The sequence below is a fragment of the Pteropus medius genome, unplaced genomic scaffold, assembly GCF_902729225.1.
Source record: "Pteropus medius unplaced genomic scaffold, Ma_sr-lr_union100, whole genome shotgun sequence".
NCBI lineage: Eukaryota > Metazoa > Chordata > Mammalia > Chiroptera > Pteropodidae > Pteropus > Pteropus medius.
Window position 1 is genome coordinate 14,781,217 of NW_024355205.1, and position 20,708 is coordinate 14,801,924.

At 32.8% G+C, this 20,708-nt stretch overlaps 1 protein-coding gene and 2 pseudogenes across 3 annotated transcripts in view; 1 reads left to right on the forward strand and 2 right to left on the reverse strand.

Moving 5' to 3' along the window:
- Positions 1-20,708, reverse strand: part of RSRC1 (arginine and serine rich coiled-coil 1) — a 346,237-nt gene that overhangs the window by 210,285 nt on the left and 115,244 nt on the right. The gene's annotated exons all lie outside the window — the stretch shown is intronic.
- Positions 8,427-8,545, reverse strand: LOC120599171 (uncharacterized; annotated as a pseudogene).
- Positions 19,113-19,231, forward strand: LOC120599010 (uncharacterized; annotated as a pseudogene).

A 20,708-nucleotide genomic window follows, 5' to 3' on the forward strand; every position in this document is an offset into this window, starting at 1 on the left:
TTTAAAACCTTGCTAACAGATGTGTTAAATACATCAAGTCAATAGTGAGTATTGTGGTACACTCAATAAATTAAGACTGAAATGAATGATTACAATGTGTAATTTAAAATCAATTGGCAACAACACTAGAAATTCCTAAAGAACTCTGCAAACACAAGGCTATCTGAAGAGCCTACCATTGTGAGTCAGTCCCCATACAGGAAGAGTACACTAGGGTCACCCTATCATAGGGGTACCGTATCCTTTTGTTGGATTCCAGGATCATGGTTAACTCGGTAAGTAAAAATGTTTGATCTTTCAGCTTCAAGCTGCCCCGCTGCAACTCTTTCCCTCATTAGATCCCTGGGGTTAGCTCTAAGCAAACACAGCAGCAAAGACAGCAGGGAGCATGAGGCATCTCCTACACATCAACCACTGGAACAGTGATGAAGAGTGTTTGAGGAACAGCACAAGCCTAGCACAAAAGCTTTTTGGAGAGTCACGCACTGGGTTCCGACAAGCAACCTGGTGTCCTGAATTATGTATGCAGTGATCCCTTACTTACACTGACACCTGACAATAAAATCCTCTGTTTAGGCAAATGCAATTTTTAAATTACAGGGATACCTATTTGCTAAGAGAGCCTTTGCTTTTGAAAAGACGATAGCCTGAGTCCTCCAGAGTCTTTCGACATAATATATGAACTCCAGAAAACATGTTTCTAACAAATATAAACTTTACCTAACTCAAATGAACAAAAACATACTAAAAAGATTCCAATTATTGTTACCATATAGGACACACAATTTTTTCGCGTTGGCAAAATTATCTTTTTTTAATTTCTGAATACTTGGCAATGAATTGACATTCCAAAATAATTTTAATTTCCTTAGTTAAAAGAAGACCTTCATAAATTATGTTAGAAGTCAAGAAATGGGATCTTATTTCGTTGTTATTGTTCTGAAATCTTCAAAGTATCAAAAGTAACAAGGCACTTCATGGAGGTTACTCCTTAAAAATGAGTAAAACAAGAAATCTCCTGTAAATACTAGAAAGCATAGTAGTTGGGGAAAATAAACTTTATTATCAAATAAATAAGATAAAAGAGAAACTTAATTAGCATGTAGAACTGAGATATTTAAAATGCTTCAAATTTTGAGAATATGATAAAATTTCCTTCAAGATGATTCTTATTTATCATGTCTGATAAACTAATATTGATTATATTAATTTATCACACTTAAAAGAAGATAAGCTGATAAAATAATTTTCAAAATATCATTTGGGAACATATTTGAATATTTTAAATGTATCTAAAATATATCTGAAATTAATATCCATAATTCATAAAGAGCTCCTAAAAAATCAAAGTAATATTAAAAAGATGAACAACACAAACAGAATAATAAACAATGGAAATTAGCTGGCAATTCATCAACAAAATATAAATGATCAATTACTCTATAAAAATATTCAATCCTAATAATATCTTAAAAATAAAAATCAACTTAATAGAATACGATTTATGTGGGGTTTTTATTTTCTACCAGAGTTACAAATCTTTCTTTCAAATTATACCCTCTTTAAAGTTGGTTGTCGGAAAATGAACAATCTCATACAGTGTTGCTGAGTGTATAAATTACCACACCCTCTACAGATGCAATTAAGGAACATGTATTCTTAGCCAAATCAAGCCGCTACAAATCTTAAGAAAATAAACAAAAATATAAAATAATTATATACAAAGATTTATATCATGATGTTACTGATATAAAGAGATCCTGGTTAAGTCAGAGCTATGGACTGAATATGCTGAAGAGTGAACATTCAGAACTGGGGAAAGAGAAAATAGAGTATATTCATATGGGACAAATGTTCCATGGTCATTAAAAGTAATATTTTAGGAAAATGCTCCTAAGATATTTTTTTAAATGATACATTACAAATATATACAGTATGAGTCCAATTTTGTAAAAATACAAATGCTGAGAAAAAGACTATGATATTACTAAAATGTAAAAAAGTGTTTTTTGTGAGAGGTAAGCTTATGGGTAACTTTTATTACTCTTTTTAAAAATTCTATTCCATAATTCTCAAATTATTTTATAATAAATATATATTACTTTTAGTCAGAAAAAATGTTTAAAGAAAAAAATGTTTCTATATCAAAAGGGTGAAATCTTTGCAATCAAAAACAACTAGAAAAATTAATTCTCCTATATTCCAAATAGCAAAACTTTTACTGTAACCCTCCTAAATTTATATACATCCACACTGGCATAGAAATCTATGCCTAAAAACCACTGAAACATTTAGAAAACAAATGTCTCTTGGGAATGGAGAAGTAAACTGATCTTCAGCCAAAATTCTGATACCATCATTTCCAAAGTTATTAATTCATTATTTTGAATAAAAAGTAAATACCTCAGAGATTATATTTTCAATTAAAAAATAAAAATCTATGATTAATAAAATGTTTAAGAATTTCATGCATTTTGAAATTATCAGCAATAGACACATAAATTAAATTTTTAGTATAAAAATTCTCTCAAGTCATGATGTCTTTATTTTAAAGGTTTTGTTTCAATGCAATTTTAAGATTAAAATGAAGAGTAATTCTAATAATAGTGAAGAAGTGCATAATGGAATGAAACTTCCAACAGATAACTGTAAAAACCGAATAACAGTAAAAAAAAAAAAAATCTATTTAAAGACACTGAAAAACGTCCAAAAAGCTACTCAGCATAGTTTAATATCAAAATTTTCACTTAGAAATGAAAATAATTGCTCTTTTGTGACTTTCTGGTGTGAGAGCACTCCCTAACCATCATAGCTGTGGCCACAGAAACACAATGGCAGAAAATCACTGCCTTGTTAGCTCAAGGTACCAGGACCAGAGTTCAAGGCTAAAAGAGAACAGAAAATTTAAAGGAGGAAATGCTGGCAGCAAGAGAAACCACAGAAGGAGTATGAACAAAATCTGAATATAAATTCTACCGAAATTCCTGGCTGACAACTAAACTGTACATATTTGCGGAAATTTTTCAAAACATGGGCAGAGATAAGAGAAAAATGAATAACTGATACTTTTATTGACTAAGTGCATCCCCAAACATGTATGCCATGAACTGAATGTCTACGTCTCACAAAATTTACATGTTGAAGCCCTAATCCCCAATCTGATTATATTTGGAGGTGGGACCTTTGGGGCTAAACTGCCCATGATTAGATGAATGCCCTTATAACGCATGGAAGAGACCAGAGCACTCCCCTCTTTGCCATACGAAGATATAGGAAGAACTCAGCAAACCAAGAAGGTCCTCACCAGACACAATGCTGGCACCTTGATCTCGTATTTCCCAGCCTTCAGAACTGTAAGAAATAAATGTCTGCTGTTCTGGCCACTAGTCTGTAGTACTTTGTTAGAGCAGCCTGACTTAGACAATATGCAGAAAACTAAAGTAGAATACACTTAAAGTGTCTAAATGTAAATCGTAAAGCTAGTAGAACAGTTGGAAATTAGGGAACTACCCAAAGAAAAAAGCAGAGTGAGCTATCTCAATCTAAATTCTTAGCTTGCAACAAGAAATAGAATCAGAACAGAACAGACTATTCCAAAGAGCTAGTCTAAAAAAGCTGCATCGGGAACCATTAACACTAGAGAGATATCAGACACTATCTACAGTCAGAGGAAATTTGCAGTTTCAGGTGAGTTAAGTACAAAAACAAATCAATGCGAAATAAAACAATAACTCCCAAAAGAACACAACTGAATCCAGAAGCTACGATGTTCAATTTTTAAATTAAAATACCAGACATGCAAATAAATAATAAAGTGTTAACTATGTAAGAAAAAAGTGAACAGATACTCTGAGTAAACCAGATATTAGTTTTAGCAGACAGAGATGCCTTAGAAGCTATTACAAATTGTTCAAATATTGACAGCAAAATAATGTCAATGAATTAACAGATAGGCGATCTCATCAGAGATATTGAAACTATAGCATTTTTAAAAATGAAATTTAGAATCTAAAATTAAAATATCAAAATAAAAAAATTCACCAAATGGACTCAAGATAAGATAGAAAACAGCAAGACAAAAATCAGTTAAGTTAGATCAATATAAGTTACCCAATATGGAGTACAAAGAGAAAAAAAATTAAGGAAAATGAACAGTACCTCATGAGTCCTGTTGGACAATAGATAGTGGTCCAACATATATGTAAGTGGAATACCAAGAGAAAATGAAGGAATGAACAAACAGAATATTTAAGAAATAATGTAAGAAATAAGAAAGTTCCAAATTTGGTAGAAAACACTGATTTACACAGGTAAAAATCTCACTTAACAACAAATGGATTATTTAAAAACCACTCCCACATACATGATAGTACAGTTGTGAAGAGCCAAAGACAAAGAAGAAACAGGAAAGCGGCCAGAGAACAATACATTATATAAAAGAATAACCATAACATTACAGATAACTTTACCTCGGAAACTATGAAAGCCAGAAATACTGAAAATACTAAAAATTGTTAAATAGCAAGAAAGAAGGAAAAGACAGAGAAAAAAACCCGTAACTTTTAAAACATTAAGCGAAATAGAAGGCATATATACAAATATATCAATAATCACATTACATAAAAATGGACCAAACAACTCAATTAAAAGGCACAGCTAAAATGTCTTTTTTTAATAAGACCTAAGCAGAGGCTGGCAAAAATAACCCTACATCATATATAAAAAACAAAGAAACTGAATGGGAAAGGCAGAAAAAAATATGAACTATGCAGTTTGTAAGAATAAAAAAGCTAGAAATAGATACAATAGTATTAGACTTCAGGAAAATAAGGATTACTACAGATGAAAAATAGGAGAGGGGAACGGGCCTGCATGAGATAATGGCACAGGCACAGTGGGGTGAGGGCGGGAGGTTATTGTTATTTTTTTTTATAAAGAGATGTTATTATGGTCAAAGAGTTAGTACAGAAAATAATATAACAATTACAAATGCATATATACTTCATAAGAATTAAGAAAACTATTAATAAATGCAAGTGTAATTAAAGAAAAAAATAAATCCATAATTATAAATGGAGAAATTGACACGTATCAATTTAACAAGAAAACAAAAAATTAATAATTATATAGAAGACCTGAACAACACTACCACCACCTTAACTCAAATGACATTTATACAACACTACACCCAACTGCAAAATACTTATTCTTTCCAAATCAATTGTAGGACAATAAAAGAAGAAACAGGAAAAAAAGAACAGTGACTTCTGAGAGAAAAGAAACAAATGAATGGAGGCCTATATTAGAGACAGGAGTACAAAGAAAGCGAATCCAGGTGAGGAGTCAGAGATTCCATGGAGACTAGGGCAGCTGGGGTTCACTAGACAGAGTAGAGGAGAAGAGAGAGCAGCACGACAGAACTGCAGATATCCACTGAGAACCCCTTTTTATAGTCAGCTAAGTACTAATAAGTGAATGCCTGTAAAGAAAGACCAAGAGGCAAAATAAATACCATCCCAAAGAATCGAAGATCAGAGTCTGGTACTCACACAGAGTGGGAAAGAATGCTTATTCCAACCAGCCAGACAGGAAAAATTCATAACACACAAGGCCTTGGTTAGAATACTCGGCAAGTTCATACTTCAGTTGTGGGAAATACTTAGCAGTAGACTGAGTGCGGTTGCAGAACCACCTAACAAATCATAACAGCAAGATGTAAGAGGACCAAATTGGCTCCAAGAAACTTAACTGCCCTCCAGAACAAAGCTTAAGTATATTTACATGATTGCAAAAATATCCAGACAAATCCAAAATTAAGGTTGGAGATTTTAATTTCCTTCTCTTAATATTTAATAGAACGAGTGGAGAGCAAATCAGCAAACATATAACAGACATGACTGTACAACCAAGCAGCTTAACCCAATGAACATCATAGGATACTCCACACAAGAATAAACAGAATTCACAATGTTTTCAAATTATTTATTAAAATAGAGCATATTGTGACTCATAAAAAGTCTCAATAAATATAAAAGGATTCAAATCATACAAAGTATGATTCTTGGCACAATGAAAGTAAATTAGAAATGAGTTAGAAAAATATATCTAGGAAATCTTAAAATATTTGTAATCTAAATACCTCATTTGTAAATAATCCCTGGTCAAAGAATAAATCAAAATAAATTAGAAAGGGCAGTTATATATAAATGGAGGTATATGATGATACTGAGCAAACCTAACTCAAATTGACACACAAAATCTACAGTTACATTTAAAACAATTTTCTTTAGAAAGAAATCCTGAAAACTAGCTCAACAGCTCCTCTACAAAAAAGAATAAAAGGGCCACAGTGAGACAAGTAAAAAAGATGTGGTCTCACCAAAAACCCTACCCCATGTATGGCGACTCACAATCTATGAGAGAGTCACAAATACAAAGCTTCTCTTTGAGTAGCAAGAATTTTGTTCTCCACATCGGACATCCCAACCTTTGTTGGGGCATACACTAGAGTGATGAATCCCCAGATGCCTGCTTTGAAAACAAATGAGGCTTACATACAGGACACATAAAAGGCCCTAGAAAACTAATATTCTGCTCTTAAAGTGCTTGTGCACAGATTCATTTGCCCCAGCGCCCAAAGCAAAAGCAGTAGTTTGAAAACCACCTAGCCTATATATGAGAAGAATCATTTGCTAATCTTAAAGCATCTGCTTGAGGGGCAAGGGCCTGTTTGAACTCTCTGGAGATGAAGTGCTCATCAGAGTCATTTTTGTGTTCTCCCTCAACCGTGCTACAGCCATGCTGGCATGCACCATTTTTGTGCTCTCTCTCTACATTGCTAGCACTAGCAGTGTACAAATCATAGCACTCTCCTGCTGTCTTGCTAAAGCAGGAGCAAACCAGTCCTGTGCATTCCTGCTCGCCCACTAAAAACTGCAGGTGTGCCCCAACCCCATGCTCTCCCTCTGCATCATTAAAGTCAGCACGCTTGTGGACTCCACACAGGTGATGCCCTTGATCACCTGACACTGGTGGGCAACAGGGCGTGCCTTTCTGAGACCCCAGGACTTAACAATCAGAGAAAGTTCTTGGCAGGCTATCACCCTCCAGGGCCCTACAAAGGCAGTTACCTAAAACATGCACCCAGTCTTTCTGTGAAAGAAAGCCTATTTACTTGTCCTGAAGGTTCAGTCTGAGAGGCAGGCAGTCTCAAGATTTATCATATATCCAGAGGCTGTGAAGGTCTTCTCTGAGAACTATCATTGCGTTTTTCCCTTGCCCTTGCTACAACTTTCCAGGTGTTCTCTTTCTTTCCAGAAAGGACTTTATACAATCATCTGGACCCCGATTTGTGCAATTGTTGCCCAGAGAACACCTTCAGATCACCTGGTCTGGAGGCCAGAAGGGTTTATGATTGCAGTCTCACAGGAAAGGATATACCTATATAAAGAATGTATACACACACGTACTTTAAAAGTTTCAGCGTGAGGGTTTGGCATTCAATTAGCCTGAAACTAGGTGCTGACTGAAATCCCTCTCTTTGAAATGCTGACAGGTCTTGGCACAATGTCAACAACTGAGTCCTAACAAGGATAAATCAGGGTACTTAGACAATTGAAAAGGTTCTATAGACAACCAAGAGCTAGAGCAAGGCTGAATGATAACATTCATCTACACAAGGCCACTCCTTCAACAGTAAGAGACTTATTTGTTTTGCCTAATAAGTAGAAAGAAACAGAGTGTCAAGAAAAATGAGGAAAGAAATATGTTCCAAATCAAAAGATAAAAACTCAAGGGGAAAAAAAAACGTAATGAAATGGAGATAAATAACTTCTTGGCTAAAGAGTTCAAAGTAATGGTCATAAAGTTGCTCACCGATCTTGGGTGAAGAATAGATGAACACAGTGAGAACTTTAGAAAGAGACAGAAAAATATAAAAATATAAGAAGTGCCAAGTAGAAGTTATAGAGCAGAAAAATACAATAACTGAATGGAAAAATACACATGAAGAGCTCAACAACAGACTAGATGAAGCAGGAAAAGGATCAGTGATCTGGAAGAAAGGGCAGTGGAACTCACCCAAACAGAGCAACAAAAAGAACTCTGAAAAGTGAAGATAACTTAAGGAAATTATGAGACAACATGAAGCAAAATACATCCACATGAGAGGAAGATCAAAAGGAAAGAAAAGACAGAAAGGGGCTAAAAATTTATTTAAAGAATTAAAAGCTGAAAACTTCTGTTAACCTGGAGAAGGAAACAAATATCCAAATACAGAAAGCCCATAGAGCCAAACAATTTGATTTTTTAAAAATTTTATTGATTGATTGACTGATTGATTTTAGGCAAGGCAACTCTTAGTTGATCTCACAGATTGCAAGGGCCTTGTCAGCTTACCATCTCTTATTTTTTATTTTATTTTTTTATGCCTACAGGACCTGGTCTTCCTAGGTGGTCTCCCATCCTAGTACTAACCAGGCCTGACCCAGCTTAGCTTCTGAGATCAGACAGGATCGGGCTTGTTCAGGATGTCATGGCCGTAGAGAGCCAAACAATTTGAACCCAAAGAGATTTACAACAAAACACATTATAATTAAAAAGTAAAAATTTAACAATAAACAAAGAATCATAAAACCAGCAAGAGAAAAACAATTTGCTAAGTATAAGGAACCCTCTATAAGACTATAAGAAGATTTTTCAGCAAAAATCTTGCAGGACAAAAATGAGTGGAATGATATAGCAAAGTGCTGAAAGGAAAAAAATTTCTAATCAAGAATATTCTACCCAGCAAGGTTATCATTCAGAATTAAAGGAGGAAAAAAAGAGTTTTCTAGACAAGAAGCTAAAAAAGTTGATCACACTAAACTATAAAAATCTCCGTGGGGAAGGTAAATATGTTTTGTTTTGTTTTGTTTTTTAAAAAAAGGTAGTGGACTAATCATTTATAAAGTGAGTATGAAGGTCAAAAGACACAAGTAGTAAAAATAACTATGACTAAAATAGTTAAGGAATACATAAGATAGAGAAATGTAAAATGTAACATCAAAAACATAAAACACAAGAGGGCGGGATAAATATGTAGAGTTTTAGAATGTGCTCCCACTTAACTTGCAATCGACAAGATAGACTGTTAAATATGTAAAATATAATAAGTGAGCCTCATGGTAAACACAAAGCAAAAACATACAGTAGATACGCAAAAGATCATGAGAAAAGACTCTATCTAAAGATAGTTGTGAAAAGACAAGGGAAGAGCTCGAGAAGAAAAAGGCAACAGAGAGGAACTATAAAACAGCCAGAAAACAATGAACAAAATGGCAATAATTACATATTTATCAATAATTACCTCAAATGTAAATGGACTAAATTCTCCAGTCAAAAGACACAGAGTGGCTGGATGAATAAAAAAATAAGATACATCTATATGTTACCTAGAAGATACTCACTTCAGCTTTAAGGACACATACAGACTGACAAGGAAGATATGAAAGAATATGTTTCATGCAAAAGAAAGCTGGGACAGCTATGCTTATATCAGACAAGATACTTTAAAGCAAAGACTGCAATAAAAGTTAAAAAGGGGTATTACATAATGATAAAAGAGTCAACGAGATGATATAACTTTGTAAATATTTATACACCCAACACAGAAGCACTTCAATATATAAAGCATATATTAACAGACCTATAGGAAGAATAGACATTACAATAATAGTAGGGGACTTTAATACCTCACTTACATCAATGAATAGGTCATCCAGACAGAAAATCAATAAGAAAACATCAGCCTTAAACATTAGACCAGATTGACTTAAAACACATTCTTCTTAAGTGCATATGGAACACTCTCTGGAATAGATATATTAGCCCCCAAAACAAGTCTCAATAAATTTAAGAAGACTGAAAACATATTAAACATCTTTTCTGACCACAATGGTATAAAACTGAAAATCAATTATAAGAAGAAACTGGAAAAATCACAAATATGTGAAGACTGAACAATCTGCTACTGAACAACCAATGGGTCAACGAAGTAATCAGAAGAGATATCAACAAATATCTTGAGACAAATGAAAATGAAATATCACATAACAAAATCTATGAAATGAAGCAAAAGCAGTTATAAGTCATAGAAATACAGGCCTACCTCAAGAAACAAGAAAAAACTCAAACAATCTAACTTTACATCTCGTGTAACTAGAAAACAAAGAACAGATGAAGCCTAAAGTCATCAGAAATAAATAATTAATAAAGATCAAAGCAAAAATAAATGAAATAAAGACTAAAAGACAACAGAAAAGATTAGTGAAACTAAGCTGACTCTTGGAAAAGATAAACAAAATTGACAAACCTTTAGCTAGACTCACTAAGAAAAAAAGACAGAAGGCTCAAATAGATAAAATCAGAAATGAAAGAAATTACAACTGAGATCACAGAAATAAAAGGATCATAAAAGACTACTATGAATAATTACATGCCAACAAATTGGACAACCTAGAAGAAATTGATAAGTTCCTAGAAACATAAAATTTTCTAAGATTGGACCATGAAGAAATAGAAAATCTGAATAGACTAATTACTAGTATGGAGATTGAATCAGAACTGAAAAATCCTCCAATAAACAAAATTCCAGGACCAGATGGCTTTACTGGTATAATCTACCAAACAGTCAAAGAAAATTTAATGCCTATCTTCTAAAACTTCTCCAAAAAAATTGAAAAGGAGTGAATGTTTCAAAATTCATTTTACTAGACTAGCATTACCTTGATACCAAAAACAGACAAGAATGCCAAAAAACAAACAAACAAACAAAAAAAACCAAAAAAAACCATTACAAGCCAATATACCCTCATAAACACAGATGCAAAAATCTTCAACAAAATATTAACAAACCAAATTTGACATTACATTAAAAAGGATCATACACCATGGCCAAGTGGGATTTATTCCAGGAATGCAAGGATGGTTCAATATCTGCAAATTAATCAACTTTCACAAAATGAAGGATAAAAATCATATGATCATCTCAACAGACTCAGAAAAAGCACTTCACAAAATTCAACGTCATTTATTATAAAAATTGTCAACAAAGCAGATATAGGAGGAACATACCTCAATATAACACAGGCCATATATGACAAACCCACTGCTAACATCATGCTCAACGGTGAAAAGCTGAAAGCTTTTCCTCTCAGATTATGAACGAAACAAGGATGCCCACTCTTGCCATTTTTATTCAACATAGTATTGAAAGTTCTAGTCAGAGCAATTAGGAAAGGAAAACAAATAAAAACATGCAAATTGGAAAGAGAAGTAAAACTGACACTATTTGTGGACATAATTTTTATATAGAAAACCCTAAAGACTATCAAAAAACTCTTAAAATAAACAACTTCAGTAAAGATTCAGGGTATAAAAACAATATAAAAAATTAGTTGTACTCTTTATTATTTAGAGTACAAAAAATTAGTTGTACTCTTTATTAGTTGTACTCTTTATTATTTTAGTATAAACTAACAATGAACTATCAGAAAGAGAAATTAAGAAAACAATCCCATTTACACTTGTATCAAAAAAATAAATTAAATAAAATACCTAGGAATAAATTTAACCAAGGAAGTGAAAGACCAACACACTGAAAACGGTAAAGATGTTGATAACAGAAATAAATGAAAAAATGGTCTACACTCATGGATCAGAAGAATTAATTTTGTTAAAATGTCCATACTTTCCAAAGCGATCTAAAGATTCAATGCAAACCCTATCAAAATTGGACCTCAAGATAATCATGCTAAGTGAAATAAGCCAGACAGAAAAAGTGGAAAACTACATGATATCACTTACATGTGGGATATAAATCTAAAAGCAACAAACAGGGCAAACAAACAGAGACTCATGGACATGGGCAATAGACTAGTGGTTACCAGAGGGTGGTGGGGATTTGGGGGGGAGGGGAGAGGTGAAATGGGGTGGGGTCCAAATATGTAGTGGCAGAAAATCTAATTATGGGAGGGGGAACACAAAATGCAATATATATATATCGTGTATATATATATGCATGTGCATTTGTGTTTCCTAATTAATTTTTATCTTCTATTTTATATATATATATATATATATATATATATATATATATATATATATGCGCCTTACTGTTAAATTGTACACCTGAAACTTACTGGACTTTATTAACCAATGTCACCAAAAAAAAAAAAATTTCCAATGGCATTTTTTACTGAAATTGAACACACAATCCCTAAAATTTGTATGGGACCACAAAAGTACCCAATGGGCAAAGGAATCTTGAGAAAAAAGAACAAAGTTGGAGGCATCACATTTCCTGATTTCAAACTATAATACAAAGTATGATACAATATCATCAAAAAAGTATGATATTGGCATAAAAAGAGACACATGGATCAATGGAACAGAATGGAGAACCCAGAAATAAATCCATGCAAATATGGTCAATTAATTGATGACAAAGGAGCAAAGAATATACAATGGGGTAAAGGATAGTCTCTTCAATAAACGATGTTGGGAAAACTAGACTGCCACAGAATGGAATGGAACTGGACCACTATCATATATCACACACAAGAATGGAACTGGACCACTATCATATATCACACACAAAAATTAACTCAAAATGGTAAAGACTTAAATGTAAGACCTGGAACCTTAGAACTCCTAGAAGAAAACACTAAGCAGGGAGCTCCTTGACAGAGGTCTTAGTGATTATTTTATGGCTCCACAAGCAAAGGTAACAACAGCAAAAACAAACAAATAAAACAAAACAAAACAAAAAAAAAACCACAAGTGGGATTATATCAAACTCAAAAACTTCTGCACAGCAAAGGAAACCATGAACAAAATAAAAGGCAACTTACTGAATGGGTAAAAATATTTGCAAATCATATATCTGATAAGGGGTTAATATCTCAAATATATAAAGAACTCATACAACTCAATAGCAAAAATATAAACAATCTGATTAAGAAATGGGCAGATGATCTGAATAGACGTTTTTCCAAGGAAGACATACAGATGGTCAAAAGGTACAGGAAAAGATGCTCATAATCACTAATCATCATGGAAGTGTAAATCCAAATGACAATAAGATATTACCTCACACCTGACAAAATGGTTACCATCAAAAAAGACAAGAAATAACAAGTGTTGGCGAAAATAAGGAGAAAAGGAAAGCTTCATGCACTGTTGGCGGGAATGTAAACTGTGCAGTCACTCTGGAAAATAGTAAGGAGATTTCTGAAAAAATTAAAACTAGAACAGCCATATGATCCTGTATTTTCAATTCTGAAGAAAACAAAAACAATAATTTGAAAAGATATATGGATGCCTATGTTCATTGCAGCATTATTTCTAATAGTCAAGATACAAAAACAACCTAAATATCCACTGTTATTTGAATGGATAAAAAAGTGTGGTGTGGAATGGAATGCTACTCGGCCATAAAAAAGAATAAAATCCTATTTGTGACAACATGGATGAAACTTGAGGATACTATTCTAAATGAAACAAGGCATACAGAGAAAGACAAATATTGTATTTCACTTATATGTGGAATCTAAAAAAACAAACAAACAAAAGAAATGAAATTCATAGATACCGAGAACAGATTGGTGGTTGGCAGATGGAAAGGAAGGTGGACGAAATGGGTAAAGGAGGTCAGGGGGTAAAACTTCCAATTATATAACAAGTCATGAAAATATAACATACAGCAGGGGTGACTATAGTCAATAATATTGCATTGCATATTTGAAAGTTAAGAAAATAAATCTTCAAAGCTCTCATTATAAGAAAAAAATATATTTTGTAACTTTGCAAGGTGAAGGATGATATATAGACTTATTGTGGTGATAATGTGTCAGTGTATTCAAATATCAAGTCACTATGTTGTACACCTAAAACTAATTCAATGTTATATGTCAATTTTACCTCAATAAAAAATGGTGCTGGCAGATTCGATACCTGGCGATTTCCTTCTTCCTCGTTCATAAACAGCCACTTTCTAGCTGTGTCCTCGCATGGCAGAGAAAGAGGGGGCTCTGGTCTCTTCCACTTCTTATACTAAGGGCACTAATTTCATCATGGAGGCTCCAGCTTCATGACCTCATCTAAGCCTAAATGCCCTTCAAATGCTCCACCTTCCATATGCTATCACATTGGGGATTAGGGCTTCAATAAATGGCTTCTGGGTGGGGAGACACATTCAGTTTATACAATACAGGTTTCTAACCAGAAGCTAGACTCTTCAGCTAATTCCTAGTAATCCCAATATTTGGAGCTATCGATTATCTAGTCTACTACTGGTTATTTCTCCTGGTCTACTTTATGTTGTCAAGTCTCCACATTAGCCTAATTATCTGTGGTTCTGAGCTACATATTTTATTGCCAAAATCATTTCTGGAAATAATTTGAGGTAAAATATCTTCTTCCAGTGCTTAAGAAGGGACCATGAAAATGGAACCTCCTTAATCCAGTTTTAGGGACTGAGATTATTGTAGGTCAATAAGATAGCTCAAAATTGGGTTGCAAGGCCTTAATTTTTTCTGGTTCAACTTTATCCTTGGCTTCTTCAGGGTCCCACTCCAAATTGTTGGGAAGGGGATTATCAAAATTCCAGCCTCAGTGGGCTCTGGAGCCAAATATTTGTCCCCCTAAACATGAATGTTTGTCAAAAGTGTAAGTTAGCCTCTCTTCAGCCTCTTCCAAACTTGCAAATAATCACAATGCAAAAGCACTTGCAAATGTTAGGTTCAACTCTCCGGATTTCTATTCTAGCTGAGATCTTGGCCTAGTATTCTTCAATGTTAGCTTAAAAATATCTTCCACCAGATGCTGTTCTACAAATACAAACATACACACACAAGGAGGCTGGGCTCACTTTGCTTAATTCCAGTATGGGCAAATTTCATTTATAATGCTTTAGTTAAGTAACACCAATACCCCAACAATGTGGTTCAACTTTCAGTTACTACAGCTTTATTAACTGTAGTAACTGCATGAAGTACAAAGTTTGCTGCTGATTTGCTGTTGAATCAGCAATCACTATATAAATAATGTGCAAAATGATCAGTAACTGTTCTTTCACCTGTTTGTGGCTGCTTGGTGGGTATCTATTATACAGGTCACACTCAGACAGTAAAGTATATAGTTGTGTTGTCTTTGTCTACCCCCAAAACTAGAAAATCAAAAGAGGGAATTGCCCAAGTAGGATGAAAGCGAAGCAAAGAAACAAAAAGTGGTGATGCTGGAAGTGAACTTAGATGTGATTAGGAAATAGCTGAGCGTGCATATGACGACACTGCCACCATGTGAGAGCCTGCAGATATGCGACCAGAGGAACTGAGCGCAGGAGAACTTACCAACATGAAGGAGGACAAGCTGAAAATGTCCCTAGAAGTTATGGCAGTAAAAACTTTCCCATTAAAGGAACGCTGAAAGACATTCATGACTTTGAAATCACAAAGTGCAAAATGTGGGAAACTGTTCTAAACTTAGAAAGAAATATGACAATCCATCGAGGCACAGAAAAGATACAATGCAAAGAAAGTAAGCACTGCTGAAACTGCTCAATAGTATTTCTTACAAAGGAATTAGACATTTTAATTCCCACTGTTTTCAATTACACTATATTAAATATTAGTTTTGCTATATTTAAATTTCCCTACACATTTTTAATTGAAAGTTTTTAATGTTTTGACAAAATATTTTGAATGTTATGATCTAGCAATTCTTTTGGGAATATACCCAAAAGAAATGAAAAAACTAACTTGACAAGATATCTGCACCCCCACATTCACAGAATTATTTATAATAGTGAAGATATAGAAACAATTAAGTGTCCAATGACAGATGAATGACAGATGAAGAAGTTGTGGCACATTTATATCTACAATGGAGTATTATTCAGCCATGAAAAATGAGGAAATCTTGCCATTTGTGACAAAATGGATGGACCTTGAGGGCATTATGCTAAGTGAAATAAGTCAGATAAAGACAAATACTATACAATCTCACTTACATGTGGAATATTAAAAGAAAAAAAACAGAAAAGGAGATCAAATTTGTAGCTACCAAAGGCTGCAGATAGGGGGAAAGAGAATTGAAAAAGGTGGTCAAAAGGTACAAATTTTAGTTCCAAGATAACGAGTATTAGGGAAGTAATGTACAGCATGATGACTATAACTCACCCTGCTGTATGATATATATAAAAGTTGTTTGAGTAAATCCTAAGAGTTTCCATCAAAAAGAAAAAAAGTTTTTTTCTTTTCTGTTTTCTTTCACTGTATCTGTATGAAATGATGGATGCTAACTAAACTTATTACAGTAATCATTTGACTATATATGTCAAACCATTATGCCGTATACCTTAAACTTATACAGTGACTTATGTCTATTATATCTCAATAAAACTGGAAAAAATAAGTGAAATTAGAAATTATTTGAATAAAAATGAAAATACAACATATTAGAACCTGTGGACGTTGGTTAAAGAAGCTACATAGCACTACGTGCCTTATACCCTAAATTTTTTTTTTTAAAGAGGAGCAAATTAAATTCAATATAAGCAATAATATAGTTCAACAAGGAAAGCAATGAAATAGAAAACAGATAAACCATACAGAGAATCGATGAACCTAAAAGCTGGTTCTTTGAGAAAACCAATAAAATTGTTAAACCTATAGCTAGACTGACTGATGAGAAAAAAAGAAAGAAGATGCAATTTATCAATATCAGGAATAAAAGAAGTAACAGTATAGATATGAAAAGGATAAAAAGAGATTATGAACGGCTTTATGCCTATACCGTCAACACCTTGAAGTTAATCAATTCTTTGAAAGATAAAAACTACCAAAGCTCATTCAAGAAGAAATAGATAACCTGAGTAACAATATTTCTAATTCATTTACTAATTTCTCTACTAAAAAATTTTAATTTTTAGTTAAAACCTTTCCACAAAGAAAATTCCAGGCCCGAATGTCTTCATTCCTGACTTTTATCAAACATTTAAGAAGATCATATCAATTCTATACACTGTTCCAGAAAAACGAAAAAGGAATAATATTGTCCAATTCATTCTCTGTAGCCAGTATTAACATGATACCAAATACAGAAGATATTACGAGAAAATAAAAATGAAGACCAATATTCCTCATAAAAACATGCAAAAATTCTAAACATAATTTTATCAAACAAATGCAACAATACATAAAAAGGATAATATATCATAACCAAGTAGAGTTTTATACTAAAAATGTAAAAGTGTTTTATATTTAAAAAATCTATCAGTGTAAGTCAGCACTTTAATAATTAAATAAAAAATATATGATTACTTTAATGGTCACCAAAAAAAGCATTTGGCAAAATCCAACAACTATTTCTGTTTGTAAGCAAATAGGACTTAGAAGGGCAGTTCCTCAACTTGATAAGAGGCTTCACCAAAATCCACCAGTTAACATCATATGTAATGGTGAAAAAGACTGAATGCTATCAACTAAGATCAGGAACAAGACAATAATGTTCATCCTTAACACTTCTATTCAATTTTGTATCAGAGGCCCTGGTCCGAGCTACCAGGCAAGAAAAAGAAATAAAAGGCATACAGGTTGAAAAGAAGCAAAACTGTCTTTATCGCAGACATCATGATCATCTACACAGAAAACTTACAAATCTGTAAGAAAGTGACTTGAATAATGTTAGTTTTATGAAGTTGTAAGATATAAGATCAATATACCAAATTCAACTGTATTTCTGTACACTAACAACAAAAAAAACAGAAATTGAAATTTAAAAATATCTATATGTCATTTGCCGTATCATCAAAAATATGAAATGCTTCAGGATAAATATGAAGAAAAAAATGTCAAAGACCTCCAAACTGTTACCGCTGCTGAGAAAAATCATAGGAAACCTCAATAAATGGAGAAATATAGTTTTTTATGGGTCAGAAGAGTCAATATTAAGATGTTACTTCTCCCCAAAATGATCTATATAGTCAATGAAATCCCAATCAAAATATAAGCAGATAATTGTAACGATTGATAAGATCATAAAATTCCCAAGAATAGAAAATAATGAACCATTCACCATTATATTTTTAATACACTTTAATATTAGAGCAGTTTTATGTTCACAGCAAAATTTAGTGGAAGGAACAGATATTTCCCACATATCTCCTGCCTTCACACATACACAGCCTCCCCTACTGTCAACATCTCCTATCAGAGTTCCCTATTACATTTACAAGGCTAGTATAACCTTCAAACTAAAACTGCGGAAGGAGAGAACAAGCAAGCAAAATTACAGGCAAATCTCACCCAGGAACAATGATTTAAAAATGCCAATAAATAAACAAACCAATCACAACTAATAATATATACAAAAAGATAATAATACATCATGAAAAAGTTGATTCATCACAGGAATGCAAGGACAGATTAACAGTAAAAAAAAATCAGTTAATATTATTCGCCATATTCCTAGATTAAAAGAGAAAAACTATAAAATAAATTTAATTGCTGTAGAAAAAAATTTCAATAAAAATCAAATATGTAACTATTTCTAAAAAATCTTATTCAATGAGGAATATAAAGAAACTTTGTTAAATAAGAAATGTTAACTATCAAAAACCAAGAATACAATTATACTCAATGGAAAAATATTATCAGAATTCCCATTCAAATCTCAAATAGGATAAAAATATTTGCAATAAAATATAATAAATATAAGGTGGATAGGCATGAATTCAACAAAATATCTGCAAGACCTTTATAAAAGAAAAAAATTGTTTTATATTGAGATATTTTTAAAATCCTAAATAAATGAAGAGGTATACTATGTCCATGGATAGTAAATAGATTCAGTACAATTCCAAAATACCAACATGGGTTTTTGTGGGTATTGATAAGGTGATTCTAGCTTTTATGTGTAAAAAAAGGTGCAAGTACTAAACATAAAAGAAAAAAATTTGACATAAAGGATTTCAAATTATAAAACTACTATTTATCTAAAAACGTTGTTAAGAAATATATAGGCAAGCCATAGACTAGGAAAAAATATTCGCAATAAATCTGAAAAAGAAACTAGTCTAAGGCCATGCCACCCTGAACAAGCCCGATCTCGTCTGATCTCAGAAGCTAAGCAGGGTCGGGCCTGGTTAGTACTTGTATGAGAGACCACCTAGGAAGACCAGGTGCTGTAGGCGTAAAAAATAAAAAATAAGGGATTGTAAGCTGACAAAGTCCTTGCAATCTGCGTGGTCAACCAAGGGTTGCCTCGCCTAAAAGAAAGAAAAGAATAATAAACAAACAAACAAACAAACAAACAAACGGAATTAGAATATGTAAATGAACCCAGAATACTTAAGAAATTCCAACAACTCAATAACAAAAAGATAATTTGTTTTGAAAAATAGATAAAGCCTGAACAAATACTTTACAAGGGAAAATATACAAATGGCCGATAAGGACATAAAAAAGTATTGGACATGAGTCCTCAGAAAAATATACTAGTAACAATTCACAAGATACCACTTTAAAACCATTATATCAGTTCGAATTCTAAGGTCTGATAACATCAAATGTTGGCAAGGATGTGCAACTAAAATTTCTTGCTGGAATATACGTTTATTAAAACGTAAACTAAAACACTAGGCAAAAACCATTCAGTAGTAAAACATATACCTATCATACAATCAATCTATTCCACTACTAGGTATTTACCCAAAAGAAATGAAGACATATGCTCCTTCAAAAACATGTACACAAATGTTCATAGGTGTTTTATTATCAAAAGCCAAAAACTCACTGTTAGGTATCTACCCAAGAGAAATAAAAATGTATGTTCCACAAAGACTTGTACAACAAAGTCTATGGCAACTTTATTCATAATGGCTCCAAAGTGAAAACAAACCAAATAACTTAATAGAATGAACTGTGCTACAGTCCATACAATGGAATACTAGTCAGCAATAAAAAGAACAAACTACTAATACATGCAACGACATAGACAAATCTCAGAAACATTATACTGAGCAAAAGAAGCCAGATACAAAAGAGTATATGCTATATGATTCCATTTATATGAATTTCTAGAATTAATCTATCATAAATGAAATTAGAACAGTGGTTGTCTCTAGAGGCTGACTGCCAAGTAGTACAAGGAAATTTGTGAAAGGGATAGGGTATGGGTTACACAAGTGAACAAACTTGTTAAAACTTATACAATTCTACACTTGAGATCTGTATATTTTACTGTATGTAAATTATACCTACAGAAAAACTTACCTTATATTTTAAAAATCGCATAATAACAATAGTCTGAATCTTAAACTCTATATTTTCAAAAACAACTGAAATGGAGAAAGGTATATATCACTAAACTCTTTTGACCTATTTCACAAATTTCACAATATTAAATTACCTTTGTATTCCAAGAATAAGCCACACTCAATTCCTGGTTTATTTTTATAACTTACTGCTGGACTCTCTGATAAAGTTCTATTTATACTTTTTTGAATCAATTTTTAACAAACTAAAAACATTACTTAAAAAAAAAATTTCATGCACACCATACAATAAAGCAATGGTTATTTGCATAAGCAGCTGATTCCAGACTCTGGGACAAAGTATGTTCAATCTGAGATTGGGACAGAATGAAAAGAATCATTTTAAAATTAACGG